The sequence below is a fragment of the Ceratotherium simum genome, chromosome X (genome assembly GCF_057802395.1).
Source record: "Ceratotherium simum simum isolate JZ-2026a chromosome X, ASM5780239v1, whole genome shotgun sequence".
Taxonomy (NCBI): domain Eukaryota; kingdom Metazoa; phylum Chordata; class Mammalia; order Perissodactyla; family Rhinocerotidae; genus Ceratotherium; species Ceratotherium simum.
Window position 1 is genome coordinate 120022050 of NC_141940.1, and position 18431 is coordinate 120040480.

The following is an 18431-nucleotide window of genomic DNA, read 5'->3' on the forward strand; positions in this document are numbered from 1 at the left end:
TAAAATAGAAAACACCTAGCAGTTTCTTTAAAAGCTAAACACAGAGTTATCATATGATCTAGTAATTCCACCCCTAGGTATCCACCCAAAAGAAATAAAATCATATGTTCACACACAAAGACTTGTACGTAAATGTTCAAGTAGTAGAAACAATCCAAATGTCCATCATGTGATGAACAGATAAACAAAACGTGATATATCCATACAATGGAATGGTATTAAGCCACAAAAAGGAATGAAGTAGTGATTCATGCTACAATATGGATGAAACTTGAAAACATTATGCCTAGTGAAAGAAGCCAGTCACAGAAGACCACATATATGATTCCATGTATATGTAATGTCCAGAATAAGCAAATCCACAGAGACAGAAAGCAGATTAGTGGATGTGCAGGGTTGGGGGTGAGAACAGGGAGTGACTGCAAATGGGCACAAAATTATTTTGGGAGTGATAAAAAGTTTCTAAAATTACATTGTGGTGACAGTTGCACAGTTGTAACTTTACTAAAAGGCACTGAATTGTATAGTCAAAACAAGTGAATTTTACAGAATGTAAGTTATATCTCAATAAAGTAAAATAAAGACATCTATCATAGGTTTGTATATCCACACTCAGCATATATTTTGCATGTTTTTAAACTTTATAAGATGACTTCATATCATAGACACCCTTCAGCAACCTATTTTTCCATTCAACATATTTCTGAGATATAAATGTTGAAATTTGTATCTCTAGCACATCCTCTGTCACTGCTGGATTGAATCTACTGTTATAACCATTTCTATATCATGGTTTACTTTTCCAATAAAAATTGATTGATTTAAAAGTTCCCATTATATTTAACGTCTTGGTGAAGGCAGTTCATTGGGGGAGATGCGACAGGCCAGCATCTAGACAGTTTAGTAGTAAGAGGCAGTGTGGAGGAGGAGACAGCAAACGAGGGCCACAACTCCAATAATTTTGCATTCATAGAGAAGAAGAAAGTAAAGTTACAGGTACAAAGTGGGTTATAAGGGCAAAGGGGTTTTATTTTATTACATTTTTAATTTTGTAATGCAGTAACCACTTATCCATGTTTAAATACTGATGTGAAAGTTCCTAGATCATAGATAATTGAATATAAAGCAAAGAGGTGGCATGATAGAGGAAATGAGGTTTCCCAGGAGGTGGCAGGCTTGGATCTGGGGATCGAGGAACCACTGGTTCTGACAAAAGAGGCCTTCCTCTTTCCCTATGATGGGACCAAAGTAGGCAAGCAGGGGTAAGAGCGCATGTATGTTTACAGGAATATGGGTTGGTGGGTGGATAGGAAAGTGAGAGGTGGTGGTGGGGTCTTTGATACCAGTACTTTAAAGGCACTGTACCTGTAAGAAAATGCAAATACCCATGGGAAGAACAGTACACTGGCTCCTCAGTCATTTAGACTCTAGTGTGGCTGGCTCTATCAGATTCATTCCACAATGCCGGTTTTTTTTTTCCCATACACTCCTTTTTTTTTTTAAAGATGTACAATGTGATGATTTGATAAACATACACTGTGGAATTATTACCACAATCAAGTTAATTAATATCCATCACCTCACATAGTTACCATTTTTTTATTTTGTGGTGAGAACACATAAGATCTACTCTCAGTACATTTCAAGGATACAATACAGTATTATTAACTACAATCACCATGCTACATATTAGATCCCCAGAACTTATTATTCTTATAACTGAAAGTTTGTAGCCTTTGACCAACATCTCCCCGTTTCTCCCAGCCCCAGCCCCGGTAACCACCATTCTACTCTCTATACTATGAGTTTGAGTTTTTCAGATTTTACGTGTGAGATCATACAGTATTTGTCTTTCTTTGTCTGGCTTATTTCACTTAGAATAATGTCCTCCAGTTTTATCCATGTTGTTGCAAATGGCAGGATTTCCTTCTTTATTATGGCTGAATAATATTCCATTGCATATATACACCACATTTTCTTTATTCATTCATCTGTCAATGGACACTTAGCTTGTTTTCATATCTTGGCTATTGTGAATAATGCTGTGATGAACATGGGAGTGCAGATATCTCTAGAAGATCCTATTTTCTTTTCTTTTGGATATATACCCAGAAGTGGGATTGCTGGGTCATATGGTAGTTCTATCTTTAATTTTTTGAGGAACCTCCATACTGTTTTCCATAGTGGCTGTAGCAATCTACATTCCCACAAACAGTGCACAAGGGTTCCATTTTCTCCATACTCTGGCCAACACTTATTATCTCTCATCATTTTGATAATAGCCATCCTAACAAGTGTGAGGAATCTCATTGTGGTTTTGATTTGAATTACCCTGATAATTAATGACGTTGAGCACCTTTTAATATACATGTTGGTTATTTGTATGTCTTCTTTGGAAAAATGTCCATTCAGGTCCTTTGCTCATTTTTCAATTGAGTTACTTGTGTTTTTTGTTTTTGAGTTGTATGAATTCCTTGTATATTTTGGATATTTAACCCTTATTGGACATATCGTTTGCAACTTTCTCCCATTCTGTAGGTTGCCTTTGCATTTTGTTGACTGTTTCCTTTGCTATGCATAAGCTTTTTAGCTTGATGTAGTCCCACTTGTTTATTTTTGCTTTTGTTGCCTGTGCTTTTGGCGTCATATCCAAAAAACCATTGCCAAGATCAATGTCAAGGAGTTTTACCCCCTATGTTTTCTTCTAGAAATTTTATGGTTTCAAGTCTTAGATGTAAGTATTTAATCCATTTCAAGTTAATTTTTATGTATGGTGTAAGGGGCCAGTTCATTCTTTTGCATGTGGATATCCAGTTTTCCCAGCACCACTTATTGAAAAGATTATCTTTTCCCTATTGTATATTCTTGGTGCCCTACTCAAAAATTACTTGACCATATATGCATGGGTTTATTTCTGGGCTCTCCATTCTGTTCCATTGGTTTATGTGTCTGTTTTTATGCCAGTACCATACTGTTTTGAAAACTATAGCTTTGTAATACAGTTTGAAATCAGGAAGCGTGACGCCTCTAGCTTTGTTTCTCTTTCTCAAGATTGCTTTGGGGTCTTTTGCAGTTCCATACAAATTTTAGGATTGTTTTTTCTATTTCTGGAAAAATGTCATTGGAATTTTGATAAGGATTGCATTGAATCTGTAGATTGCTTTGCGTACTATGGATATTTTAACAATATTAATTCTTCCAATCCATGAATGGCGGATAGCTTTCCATTTATTTGTGTCTTCTTCAATTTCTTTAATCAATGTTTTATAGTTTTCACTGAAGAGATTTTTTACCTCTCTGGTTAAATTTATTCCTAAGTATTTTATTCCTTTTGATGTTATTGTAAATAGGATTCTTTTCATAATTGCTCTTTCAGATAGTTCATTGTTAGTATATACTAATGCAACTGATTTTTGTATATTGATTTTATTTCCTGCAACTTTACTGAATTTGTTTATTCTAACAGTTTTTTTGTGGAGTCTTTAGGGTTTTCTATTTATTTATTTATTTGTTTGTTTGTTTATTTATTTATTTATTTTGTGAGGAAGATCAGTCCTGAGCTAACATCCAGGCTAATCTTCCTCTTTTTGCTAACATCCAGGCTAATCTTCCTCTTTTTGCTGAGAAAGACTGGCCCTGAGCTAACATCCATGCCAATCTTCCCCCAGGGTTTTCTATATATAAGATCCTGTCATCTGCAAACAGAGACAATTTAACTTTTGCCTTTCCAATTTGGATACCTTTTATTTCTTTTTCTTGCCTAATTGCTCTGGCTAGAACTATGTTGAATAGGAGCAGTGAAAGTGGGCACCCTTATCTTGTTCTTGATCTTAGAGAAAACCTTTCAGCTTTTCACCATTGAGTATAAGGTTAGCTGTGGGTTTGTGAAAAATGGCCTTTATTATGTTGAGGTACATTCTTTCTATACTTAATATGTTGAGAGTTTTTATCATGCAAGGATGTTGAAAATGTCAAATGCTTTTTCTCCATCTATTGAGATGATCATATTGTTTTTATCCTTCATTCTGTTAATGTGGTGTATCGTGTTTATTGATCTGCAAATGTTGAACCATCCTTGCATCCAGGGATAAATCCCACTTGATCATGGTGTATGGTCCTTTCAATGTGCTTAGATGGGATTATTTTCTTAATTTCTTTTTCAGATAGTTCATTGTTAGTGAATAGAAATCCAACTGATTTCTGTATATTGATTTCGTTTCTTGATATGCTTTTGAATTAGCTCATCAGGGATATTGGCCTGTAATTTTTTTTCTTGTAGTGTCCTTATCTGGCTTTGGTATGAGAGTAATGCTGGCCTCGTAAAATGAGTTTCGAAGTGTTACCTCCTCTTCAATTTTTTAGAAGAGTTTGAGAAGGATTGGCATTAATTCTTTAAATGTATGGTAGAATTCACCCATGAAGCCATTTGGTCCTGGGCTTTTCTACTTCTTCAATCTCTTCACTCATTATTGGTCTGTTCAGATATTCTATTTCTTCATGATTGTCTTGGCAGGTTCTATGTTTCCAGGACTCCATCTAAATCTTCTAGGTCATCCAATTCATTGGCATACAAATGTTCATACTAGTCTCTTATAATCCTCTGCACCTCTGTGGCATCAGCTGCAATGTTCCATCTTTAATTTATAATTTTATTCATTTGGGTCCTCTTTTTCTCTTGGTTAGTCTAGCTAAGGTTTGTCAATTCTGTCCATCCTTTCAAAAACAGCTTCATTGATCCTATTGTCTCTCTAGTCTCTATTTCATTTATTTCTGCTCTAATCTTTATTATTTTCCTTTCTTTACCAACTCTGGGCCCAGCCTGTTTTTCTTCTTCTTCTAGTTTCTTGTGTTGTAAAGTTAGGTTGTCTATTTGACATCTTTCTTTTTTCTTAATATAGGCATTTACTACTATAAACTTATATCTTAGAACTACCCTTGCTGCATCCCACAAGTTCTGGCATGCTGTGTCTCCATTTCCACCAGTCTCAAGATACTCCCCAATCTCTCTCTTGATTTCCTCCCTGACTCATTGGCTGTCCAGGAGCATGCCATCCAATTTTAACACACTTGTGAATTTTCCCCTTTTCCTCCTGCTATTGATTTCTTACCATCGTGGTTGGAAAAGACACTTGATATGATTTTAATCTTCCCAAACTTGTCAAGACCTGTTCCACAGTCCAACATATGATCCATCCTAGAGAATGCTCCACGCGTGCCTGAGAAGAACATGTACTCTGATGCTACTGGACAGAACACTTTGCATATGTCTGTTAAGTCCATAGTCTTATTCAAGTCTGCTGTTTCCTCATTGATTCTGTCTCTGGATGATCCATTCACTGATGAAAGTGGGGCATCGAAGTCCCCTACTGTCATTGCATTGCTGCTCATTTCTCTGCTCAGCTCTGTTCATTTTATGTGTCAACTTGACTGGGCTAAGGGATGCCAAGAAAGCTGGTAAAACATTATTTCTGGGTGTGCCTATGAAAGTGTTTCCAGAGGAGATTAGCATTTGCATTGGTAGCCTGAGTAAAGAAAATGATCCTCACCAATTTAGGTGAGCATCATCCAATCCATTAAGGGCATGAATAGAAAAACAGGAGGAGAAAGGGTGAATTTCCTGTCTTTGCTTGAGCTGGAATATCCACCTCTTCTCCTGCCCTCAGACATTGGTGCTCCTTGTCCTTGGCTAGACTGGTACCTACACCATTGGCTCCCCTGGTTCTCAGGCCTTTGGTCTTAGACTAGAACTACACAACTGGCTTTCCTGGGTCTCCAGCTTGCAGATAGCAGATAATGGGACTTCTCAGCCTCCATAAACCCATGAGTCAATCCCTCATAATAAATCTCTCTCTATACATCTCTCTATATGTCCTATTGGTTCTGTTTCTCTGTAGAACTGACTAATACAACTAATACACTGCCATTCCTTCAACTTTGTATATTTCAAAGAAACAGATTTCAGGGAAGGAAAGTAAACATCATCCATTTCAAGGCATCAGTTCCACTGATGATAGTTAATTTGAAGACTATTTGAAGAGCCTGCTTCCTTGTTTTCCTCCTCTTCTTCCCAATAACAACAAAATAAATATTTGAGTACTTCTTGCTCTTAGCACTTTTCATGAATAAGTCATTTAACCCTCTTTCAATTCAATGGTGTAGGTATTACTATTATGCCCATTTTACAGATGAGTAAAAGAAGGCACAGAAAGGTTAGGCATCTTGCCCACCATCATGTGACTGGGAAGTGATACAAAAGATTCAACTCAAGGCAGCACAGCTCCGGAGCTCACACTCTTAACCACTAGGCCTTCCTGCACCTTAGCTTTTATTCTGCAGGTAATAAAAACCCTCCACCATAATAATATTTGGAGGTCAATTTCCTATAAATGCAACCATCTGGAACAAAAGAATCAATTGTTAGAAAGGATATCAGTAATATAAACCAAAAGAGTGTTTGAGCAGCTCAAAGAGTTACCACACAACCTGAGCACTGAACCTCAGGCTTGTCTGTTTCATGAGAGCCCATGAGGCACTTGCGTAGAGGCTATTAACTTTTATCTTATACATAATTCTAACAACCTCAGTCAGCTGGTTTCCTGCTTATCAGCAGATTATAAACTATAAATTAAAAGGGAATCAGTTGTTGGGAAGGGGTGGCTATTAGAAAGCACGTTTAAAGCCCAAAGCTATGTCAGCAGTGTGCCACATGGTAGTCCCTCAATTTAGAAAACAAAAGAAAGGAAAAGAAAACAAAAACAACAACAAAGTCCTTAGAGAAAACAGATAAACAGCAAAAGCATCATGGAACCACTCAGGAGGACCAAGGTTAACCCTTCCTTCTTAACCTTGAGTGTGCCTCATAATGGTGGCTCAAGAGAGCATAAAAGGAGGGAATTATACACTAGGCATTTGGAAATCTTGCCATTAAAGCAATTGCTATAATAAAATTCTGGAGTTTATAATTTTAATCTGTCAGTATTAGGACAATTTAGTTTTGTGAAGAGCTAGACAAGCGAGTCCTCTATTTGATACCTGTATAGGTGTCAATGTTGGTGAATTCCACCTGGTCCTTCATAGACCTGTACCCTAAATGGCCCTTTGACCCTGTTTGGAAATTCCACCTGGGGAACAACTATTCAAGTGCACTGTCACCCAATCAGATGTCTTTTATCATGAACCACCTCAGGCTCAGGCCACTGCAAATGGCTGTGCAGGGGGCCTGGCCAAAGACCCAAATGGGGGTTGAAATCTAGCCCTCTCAGAGAGACCCAAAATCCTTGAAACATAGCACAAAGATGCTACCTGCTGGGACACGATAGCCCAAAGGGCATGTCCTTTGTAATTCACATAAAAGCCCCACAGGCTACTTGAGGCTCAGATGTTTTTTTAGAAGTAGGTGGGTCATAAACAAACAGTGAGCAAATAAAAAAGGTCATTATTTGCACTACAATTCAAAGGCTGCCAAAATACATTTGACCAAATCATTCCACAGTTGCCCATTTTAGTTTTAAAACAGATCATTGCCCTCCTACAGCCGTATGCTATTCCAACGAATTTTACTTTCTCCCAAGCCTGTTTTCTTTTCATCTTCCTCCAGAGATCCAGCCAAACCCTCTCCGTGTAGGAATTTAAAAGCTTCCTTGACTTTATCCTTCCTCTGCTCCTTTGTTCAGCTCCATCTCCCATCCCTCTCTTGCCAGGGTCACTCTCTGACCCTGAAGATCTTTAAACCCACATTTTGAATACTTACTTCGATCATTTACATAACGGCACTCTGACCAACGACTAGAAACTAAAGCCTTTAAGAAATATATCATTCTGAAGACAGTTCTAGCCTATTAAACATTTAAGCTAGAAAAAAAGTTACTGTAAAGGTGAACAAAAATAGAACAATTGCTTAGCAACACAACAGAGTTTTAACCTAACTCTATAAATTGTACCTGCAGATTTGAAGGCATGTCTTTAATTTCCAACAATGGTAGAGGGGAATAGGCATCATCTATAATATTTACCAGTACATTGTCCTCTATTTCCCAAGTGTTCTATGGCAAACAAGGTATTATGACAATTCAGTGCACAAGGGAAAAGGAAAAGAGATTGTATGACCTTCCAAATGCCTTGATGCAAGACAGGTTGAGGATTTTGAGCTGAGGGTCACCTAATTACAGGTATTACAGAAAGGAGGAATGAAGGTGGCCAGGTAAAATTATGAAGAAAAATAATCATTGAGCTAAAAGGCATTTGGAGAGATTATCTTGAACAGGGATCTGCAAAATACAGCCTATGGATGGGCCAAATCCCACCAGCCATCTCTGAGCTAAGATGGTTTCACATTTTTAAATGGTTAAAAAAAATCAAAATAAATATAACATTTCATGATACATGAAAATTATATGAAAACCAAGTTTCAGCGCTTGTAAAATTTTATTGGAACACAGCCATGCTCATTCATTTAAGCTCTATGGCTGCTTTCATGCTACAATGGCAGACTTTAATAGTTGCAATGGAAACCATATGACCCACAAACCTTAAAATATTTACTATACGGCCCTTTACATGAAAAGTTTGCTGACCCCCGGTCCGGTTGGGAAACCACCTCTCTCCTAAGTGGTCTAGGTAGGATTGAATCCACTCCCACTTCAGAGGTAGGCTCTGTTTGGTGTAAGCCAACTAGCACCTCACATCTGCCCTGGCACTGTGACTGGTTCAGGCATGGGTGTGTGGCATCCACCAGTCCAATGAGTGAGAACCCAGGGGCTGATTCTGAGAATGCTGGGACACAGCTTATTTCTCTCCTGGATGGTGAATGTGAGGATGGGAAGAGCTGCAGCCATAAGGAATGAAGCTTGAGGAGGAAGGCAGAATAGAGAGAGCCCAGAGAGATGGAGCAGAGCTCAGGTGACTCTGGAATGCTCTTTAAACCTCTTCTGAAGCTGGCCTTGGTATTTACTTTGAGTATTTTTCTTATTGTGGTAAAAACCACATATCATAAAATTTACCATCTTAACCATTTTAAAGTGTACAGTTTATTAGTGTTATGTATACTTACATTGTTGGGAAACAGATCTCCAGAACTTTTTTACCTTGCAAAACTAAAACTTTATACTCATTAAACAACATCTCCCCTTTTGCCCCTCCCCTCAGACCCTGGTAGCCACCATTCTACTTTCTACATCTATGACTACTTTACATACCACATATAAATGAAATCCTACAGTATCTGTGCCTTTGTGACTGGTTTGTTTCACACAGCATAATTTCCTCAAGGTTCATCTGTGTTGTAGCATGTCACAGGATTTCTTTACTTTTTAAGTCTGCATAGTATTCCATTGTATGTATTTACCAGATTTTGTTCATCTATCCATTGGCCAAAGGACATTTGGGATGTTTTCATCTCTTGGCTATTGTGAATACTGCTGCTATGAACATGGGTATGCAAATATCTCTTTGAGATTCTGCTTTCAATTCTTTTGGATATATACCCAGAAGTTGGGATTGCTGGATTATATGGTAGTTCTATTTTTAATTTTTTGAGGAATCATCATACTGTTTGCCATAGTGGTTGCACCATTTTACAATATGCCAACAATGCACAAGGGTTCCTTTTCTCCACGTCCTCACCAACACTTGTTATTTTTTGCTTTTTTGAAAGTAGCCATCCTAATGAGTATGATATCTCATTGGGGTTTCGATTTGCATTTCCCTGATAATTAGCGATGTCGAGCATCTTTTCATATGCTTGTTGGCCATTTGTATATCATCTTTGGAGAACTGTCTATTCAATTCCTTTACCCATTTTTTAACTGAATTATTTGATTTTTTTGTTGTTGAGTTGTAGTAATTCTTTAGATATTCTGGATATTAACCCCTTATCAAAAAAATGATTTGCAAATATTTTCTCCCATTCCTTAGGTTGCCTTTTCACTCTGTTGATTGTGTCCATTGATGCACAAAAGTTTTTAAGTTTGATATAGTCCCATTTGCCTATTTTTGCTTTTGTCGCCTGTGCTTTTGATGTCATAGCCAAGAAATCATTGCCAAATCCAATGTTATAAGGCTTTTCCTCTATGTTTTGTTCTAGGAGTTTTATAATTTGGGGTCTTTAGTTTAGGTCTTTAATCCATTTTGAGTTAATGTTTATATATGATGTAAGATAAGGGTCCAAGTTCATCCTTTTGCATATGGATATACAGTTTTCCCAGCACCATTTATTGAAGTCTGTCCTTTCCCCATTGAGTGGTATTGGTACCCTTGTTAAAGATCATTTGACCGTATACACAAGGGTTTATTTCTGGACTCTATTTTATTCCATTGGTTTATATGTCTGTCTTTATGTCAGTACCATATTGTTTTGATTACTGTAGCTTTATAATATGTTTTGAAATCAGGAATTGTGAGTCCTACAACTTTGTTTTTCTTTTTCAAAATTGCTTGGCTATTCAGGGTCTTTTGAAATTCCATATTAATTTTAGCGTGATTTTTTTCTATTTTTGAAAAAAAATGCCATGGGGATTTTGATAGGGATTGCGTTGCATCTGTAGATCACTTTGGCAGTATTGACATATGAGCAATATTAAGTCTTCCAATTCATGAACACAAGATATCTTTCCACTTATTTGTGTCTTCTTTAATTTCTTTCAGTAATGTTTTGTAGTTTTCAGTGTACAAGTCTTTCACTTCCCTAGTTAGGTTCATTCCTAAATATTTTATTCTTTTTGATGCTATTGTAAATGGAACTGTTTTCTTAACTTCCTATTTCAATTGTTCATTGCTAGGTTATAAAAACTCAATTGACTTTTCCGTGTTGATTTCGTAACATGCTACTTTGCAGAATTTGTTTTTTAGTTCTAACAGATTTTTTTGGTATGGAATCTTTAGTGTTTTCTCCATATGAGATCATGTCATCTGCAAACAGAGATAATTTTATCTCTTCCTTTCCAATTTGAATGCCTTTTATTTCTTTTTCTTACCTAGTCTGGCCAGGATTTCCAATACTATGTTGAATAGAAGTGGTAAGAGCAGGCATCCTTGTCTTGTTCCTGATCTTAGAGGAAAAGCTTTCAGTCTTTCACCATTGAGTATGATGTTAGCAGTGGGCTTTTTATATATGGCCTTCATTATGTTCAAGTAGTTTCCTTCTATTCCAAGTTTGTTCAGTGTTTTTTTAATGAAAGGGTGTTGAATCTTGTCAAAGGCTCTTTCTGCATCAATTGAGATGATCATGTGGTTTTTGCCCTTTATTCTCTTAATGTGGTGTATTACATTTATTGATTTCTGTATGTTGAACCATCCTTGTGTTCCAGGAATAAATACCACTTGGTCATGGTGTGCAATGCTTTTAATGTGCTGTCGAGTTTAGTTTGCTAGCATTTTGTTGAGGATTTGTGCATCAATATTCATCGGGGATATTTGTCTGTAGTTTTCTTGTGATGTCTTTGTCTAGCTTTGATATCAGGTAAATGCCAGCCTCATAGAATGAGCTTGCAAGTGTTACATCCTCTTCAGATTTTTGGAAGAATTTGGCGTTAATTCTTCTTTAAATGTTTGGTAGCACTCTCCAGTGAAGCCATCTATTCCTGGGCTTTTCATTGTTGGGACGTCTTCAATTACAGATTCAAGCTCTTTACTATTTATTGGTCTGTTCGGATTTTCTATTTCCTCATGATACAGTCTTGGTAAGGCTGTGTGTTTCTAGGAATTTATTCATTTCTTCTAGGTTATCCAATTTGTTGACATACAACTGTTCAAAGTAGTCTCTTATAATCCTTAACTTCTATGACATTGATTGCAATGTCCCTTCTTACATTTCTGATTTTAGTTGAGTCTTTTTTCTTTTTTCTTAATGAATCTAGACAATGGTTTGCCAATTTTGCTGATCTTTTCAAAAAAACCAAACCTTAGTTTTATTGAATTTTTTCTATTATTTTACTATTCTCTATTTCATTATTCTTTGCTCTAACCTTTATTATTTCCTTCCTTCTGCTACCTCTAGGTTTAGTTTGTTCTTGTTTTCTAGATCCTTGAGGTGTAAAGTTAGGTTGTTAACTTGAGATCATTCTTCTTTTTTAATGTACGTGTTTATAGCTATAAACTTCCCTCTTCGCTCTGCTTTCATTGCATCTCATAAGTTTTGGTATGTCGGGTTTTCATTTTTCTCAAGGTATTTTCTAGTTTCTCTTGTGACATTTTCTTTGACCTATTGGTTGTTTAAGCGTGCATTGTTTAATTTCTACATATTTATGGATCTCTCAGTTTTTCTTTTTTTTTTTTTTTTAAAGATTTTATTTATTCATTTTTTTCCCCCCAAAGCCCCAGCAGATAGTTGTATGTCATAGGTTCACATCCTTCTAGTTGCTGTACGTGGGACTCGGCCTCGCGCTGGACGGAGAAGTGGTGCCTTGGGGCGCGCCCGGGATCCGAACCCAGGCCGCCAGCATCAGAGCGCGCGCACTTAACCGCTAAGCCACAGAGCCGGCCCTCTCAGTTTTTCTTCTGTTATTGATTTCTAGTTTCATTCCACTGGAATCAGAAAAGATACTTTGTATAATTTCAGTCTTTTAAAGTTTGTTGTGACTTGTCTTATGGCCTAACATGTAGTCTATCTTGGAGAATGTTCCACATGCACTTGAGAAGAATGCATATTGTGCTATTGTTGTGTGGAGCATTCTGCATATGTCTGCTGGGTCCAATTGGTCTATAGTGTTGTTAAAGTCCTCTATTTCCTTATTTATCTTCTTTCTAATAGTTTTATCCATTATTAAAGCGAGCTATTGAAGTCTCCTACTATTATTGTGTTGCTGTCTATTTCTCCCTTCAATTCTGTCAATGGCTGCTTCATATATTTAGGAGCTCTTAGGTTTGAAGTATAAATATTTATTATTATTATGTCTTCTTGGTGAATTGTCCCTTTTATCCTTATATATTGTCCTTCTTTGTCTCTTGTAACAGTTGGGGACCTAAAGTCTGTTTTGTCTCATATTAGTACAGATGTCCCTCAGTATCTGCAGGGGATTGATTCTAGGACGCCTTGCAGATAGCACAATCCAAGGATGCTCAATTCCCTTATATAAAATGGTGTAGTATTTGCATATAAGCTACACATATCCTCCCGTATACTTTAAATCATCTCTAGATAACTTATAATACCTAATACAATGTAAATGCTATGTAAATAGTTGTTATACTGTATTGTTTAAGGAATAATAACAAGAAAAAAAATCTGTAAGTTTTCAGTACAGATGCAACTATCATAGGTCTTTTGATCCACAGTTGGTTGAATACCTGGATATGGAATCTGCGGATACAAAGGGCCAACTGTATAGCCACCTCTTCTCTCTTTTGGTTACTATTTGCATTGAATTTAATTCCACCCATTTATTTGCAGCCTCAGTTTGTCCTTAGAACAGAAGAAAGTTTCTTGTAGAAAGCAGATAGTTAGTTAGATTCTCTCTATTTTTTAAAAAACATTCATTCAGCCTATCTATGTCTTTTGATTGGGGAGTTTAATGTCTTTGCATTTAAAGTAATTGCTGATATGGAAGGACTTACTATTGCTATTTAAATTGTAGCTTTTTGTCCCTCCTTTCGTCTCTTACTGCCTTCCTTTGTGTTTCATTGATTTTTTTTTTTTGTAGTGACATGCTTTGGTTCTTTTTTATCCCATGGTCTCTTCTCATTTCCTTTTGCTTATATCCTATAGATATTTTCTTTGTGGTTACCATCACAATTACACAAAATATCTTAAAATTATCATATTCTATTTTAAACCAATAACAACTTAATTTCAATTGCATACAAAACTACTCTTATGCAGCTCAGCCCCCTCACCTTATGTTATTGATGTCACAAATTACATCTTTATATACTGTGTACCCATTAACATAGACTTATAGTTATTTTTTATGTTTTATCATTTAAATTCTATATAGAAATTAACAGTGTATTTATGCACCAAAAATTACATTAATACAGGCTGCTATTTCATGTATTTACCTTTACTGGAGAACTTTGTAATTTCAATTGGCTTTGTGTTACTCTAGCATCCTTTCCTTTCACCTTGAAGGACTTCTTTTAGTATTTCTTGCAGAGTAGGACTAGTGGTAATGACTTCCCTCAGCTCTTGTTTATCTTAGAAAGTCTTAATTTTGTCTTCATTTTGGAAGGGCAGTTTTGCTGGACACACTATTCTTGGTTGGCAGATTTTTTTTTATTTTAGCACTTTGAATACATCATCCCATTCTTCTAGCCTACAATGTTTTCTGAGAAATCTGCTGATAATCTTATGGAGGCTCCCTTGTGTGTGATGAGTTGTTTGTTTCTTGCTCCTTTCAAGATTTTCTTTTTGACTTTGACTTTTTTTTTTTTTTGTGAGGAGATCAGCCCTGTGCTAACATCTGCCAACCCTCTTCTTTTTCTTTTCTTTTTTTTTGCTGAGGAAGACTGGCCCTGGGCTAACATCCGTGCCCATCTTCCTCCACTTTATATGGGACACCGCCACAGCATGGCCTGCCAAGCAGTGCGTTGGTGCGCACCCGGGACCTGAACCGGTGAACCCTGGGCCGCTGCAGTGGAGCATGCACACTTAACCGCTTGCACTACCAGGCCGGCCCTTGACTTCGACTTTTGATAGCTTGATTATAATGTGTCTCATTGTGGGTCTTTTTGGATTTATCTTGGTTGGAGTTAAATTTGAGATTCTTGAATTATTATGTCCATTTCTTTCCTCAAATTTGGGAAGTTTTCAGCCATTATTTCTTCAAATAAACTCTCTGCCCCTTTCTCTTCTTCTTCTCTTTCTGAGACTCCCATAATGCATATATTTTCACTTGCTAGTATCCCATGGTCCCTTAGGCTCTCTTAATATTTTTCTTCTTGTTTCACTTTTGCTCCTCTGACTCCATGATTTCAAACTACCTGTCTTCAAGTTTGATGATTCTTTCTTCTCTCCAATCAAGTCTGCTGTTGAACTCCTCTAGTAAATGTTTCAGTTAAGTTTTTGCATTTTTCACCTCTGGAATTTCTGTTTGGTTCTTTTTTATAGTTTCTATCTCTTTATCGATATTCTCATTTTGCTCAAGCACTGCTTTCCTGATTTTGTTGTCTATCTGTGTTTTCTTTTAGCTCACCGAGCATCTTTATGATAGTTTTACATGTGAAATATAAAGTCATGCTCATAGATCTGTATTTCTTTAGTGTCAGTTTCTGGAGTTTTAGTTTGATCCTTTGATTGGGCCATGTTTCCCTGTTTCTTTGTATGCCGTGTGATTTTGTTCTTGCTGTTGAGACTTGGGCATTTGACAAAAAGAAAAAATCTCTTCTAGTCTTTATAAATTGGCTTTGTTCAGGGAAAACCTTCACTGATCAGCCCAGCTAAAGATTTTAGGACCTCTTAAATCTTGTCTGAGGATGTGTCTTCCCTGGGTTTGTGTGTGTGTGTGCTTTTATTCATTTTAAATTCACTAAACAGGTTGTTCCTACTTCTTCTCAGAAGTCCATAGTATCTTGCTCCCCCTGGCATCTGCCTGTGGAACTGCAGCTCTGACCTGCCATGATGATCACATCTGTTTGCAGCAACTTCCAAACAATGCCATCAGCCCTGTCAGCACTGTCTCAGGTGAGACAGATACCGGCAGCCGCTAGACTAGCCAGAACATTGGATGCATGATCTACTGTTTTATTTCTCTCCTGAGGAAGAATCCCTGGTGTGGGAGGTTTTCTCCTGGTTGTGCCATACTTGATCAGATGGGGGGGAGAAGCATAGACAGATATAAAAACACCACAAATTTTCCTACCCTTTTTTCTGGAATTCCTTCTGGGTTTTACATTGGTCTGGGTGTTATAACTTCTCAATTGGTCTCTAGAATTCTCACAAAGGTATATTGGTCCATATATTAACTTAGTTTCCCTGTGGAAGAGGGTTTGAATCTTCCTAGACCACTATCTTGCTGATGTCACTCCATTTTGTGTATTTTTTTAATATACAAACTTATTTTAGAACACTTTTAGAGTTACAGAAAATTCACAAGAGTACAGAGAGGTCTTGCATATCTGGCAGCCAGTTTCCCTTGTAGTTAACATCTTATGTTAGTGTGGTACATTTGTCATAATTTATGAACCAATATTGATATGTTATTAGTGACTGAAGTCCATATTTTATTCAGATTTTCTTAAGTTTCACCTAATGTCCTTTATCTATTCCAGAATGCCATCTCAGATGTCCATGATATTTAGCTGTCAAGTCTCCTTAGGTTCCTCTTAGCTACAACAGTTTTACCACTTACTTTTTAGGTACATAAACCAAGAAATTCTTTTGTTGTTTAAGCTAAATTGGTTAGCAATTTTCTGGTGCTTATAACTAACAAGATTCCCAACTGATACACTTTTCTAGTCCAAACACATTATTTTATAATAAGAAAATTCAGGCCCACTGTGTCCACATGATTACTCACCATCACACAGCTAGTACTGAGAAGAGCTGGAATCCTAGCCCATGTGTTTATACGCTCTAATTTCCGTGATTTATGATTCTAGGCCACTTGCTGCTGGGATGCACTGCATTCACACTACCCCAGAAAGATACTTTCATTACATTCTGAATTTTGGAGATCTTATATAAACAGCCACAATAAGATATGAATCAGTGACAAGGTCTTGATGAACTTTCAAGATCTTATTAGGAAATATAGTCTTTATCTATGTGCCCAAATTCTGGTAGTGAAATTTCTACATCAGCAAGGAGAGATAGTTTCTACTCACTGACTTATGTATCAGCATCTTTCCCAACAAACTACTGAATATAATGCTTAAGAAAAAGGTCTATTCATTTGTCCATTAATCTACCCATCCATCCACTCATACATATATACATCTAAACATTTATTCAACAAATATTTATTGACCACCTGTTATTGCCCAGACAATATTCTGGGCAGTGCAAACTAACTCCACTTGATCTCCTTTGTCTCCTGTAGTGGAAGAGTCATGAGTCTCTAACAATTTTTGGACCAAAACCAAACGGTATCAACATATTTAAATTCATGAATCCTTTTTATTTTATGGATTCTAAGTAGAAAAGAATGCTTGATAATGTAGGAAACTGAAGTTTAAATGTTGAGCTAAAAAAGAAGAACCAGCTGAGGAGTCATGAGAAGAAACCTCCAGTAAGTTTGAAGCAAAAAAAGGGGGATGGTGTCATGGAAGCCGTGAGAATAGCCTAGAACAGAACATCACTACAAACAAATTGGGGACTTTTATATGGGAGCTTTATAAAATTCCACAAGGATAATGAGCAGAATTTCTTAAAAACACTATGGACAATTAACTTTTTGAAAGCACAATGGGGCTGTTTCTTTGCAGACCATTAGTAAGAGCAAGTTGCTATGTAATTTTCACTTCCCTAATAATTATTTGCACTTGCACTTGGCATTCCATTGTGAGTAAACTTCATGTTGCTATCATTTCCTGTCCCTCTATCTCCCTCCCCTGGTTGGAGGTGGGGAGAGGCTGCAAACCCTGTGATCAGCAGACCTCCTCTCCCTCAGCACTCACAAGGAAAGGGGGAGTCATGACACTTTCGTATTAAAAGTTCTAGTTCTCTGGTGGATTTTGACATTATTCCTAGAACACCCTTTAGAGGTAGGTCATGAATGTCAGAGCTGTGCAAGAACTGCGTGCCAACAGTAGATATGTTATAGAGCTTTCTGGAAACAAGTAGGAAAAAATGGGGCTCTGGGGTCTATTTTTAGCTTCCTGCATGACTCAGAGTGCAACCTCAGAAAAGGCACTTTACCAATGACTGCCCTAGTTTCTTTCATATATAAAATAAATGGCAGCTCCCCATTTCATGGGAGGGTTTTGAAAATTTATCAATTAGTGAATTAAAAATATGAGAATGGGGTCAAATGCCTGATGCTCTAGAGCAAAGTTTGGCAAACTATTACAGCCCATGGGCCAAATCCAGCCTCAGTCTGTTTTGGTAACTAAAGTTTTATTGGAACACAACCATGTCCATTTGTTTACATATTTCCTACGCTGCTTTCACATGACAGTGGCAGAGCTGCATTGTGTTGAGTCACAACAGAGACCACATTGCCGCCACAGCCTAAAATATTTACTATGTAACCTTTTTCAGAAAAGTTTTGCTGACTTGGCCTACAGAATTAAGGGCTGGAGGCAGAGGGGAAAAGGCATTTACCTTTCGGTGAGAAAACCCATCTTTGGCAAGGCATGGAGATTGCTTTCTGAGGGGGTCAACAGCTAGAGGCAATCTTCCTTCTTTGCTAGGCCTTTATTGAGAAAGCCACTTAAGAAACGATAAAAAAAAATCAAGAGGTGAGGTTCGGAGGTGAGGGCTGAGGGCTAATTAGTTTTTAACAGATGTGGCCTTCTAAGAAACATGAATGACCAAGGAATCCTGTCATATTCTTTCTTAC

At 37.1% G+C, this 18431-nt stretch overlaps 1 protein-coding gene across 1 annotated transcript in view; it reads right to left on the reverse strand.

The window, feature by feature from the left end:
- FRMPD4 (FERM and PDZ domain containing 4) overlaps positions 1-18431 on the reverse strand; it is a 535550-nt gene that overhangs the window by 171869 nt on the left and 345250 nt on the right. The window lies entirely within an intron of this gene.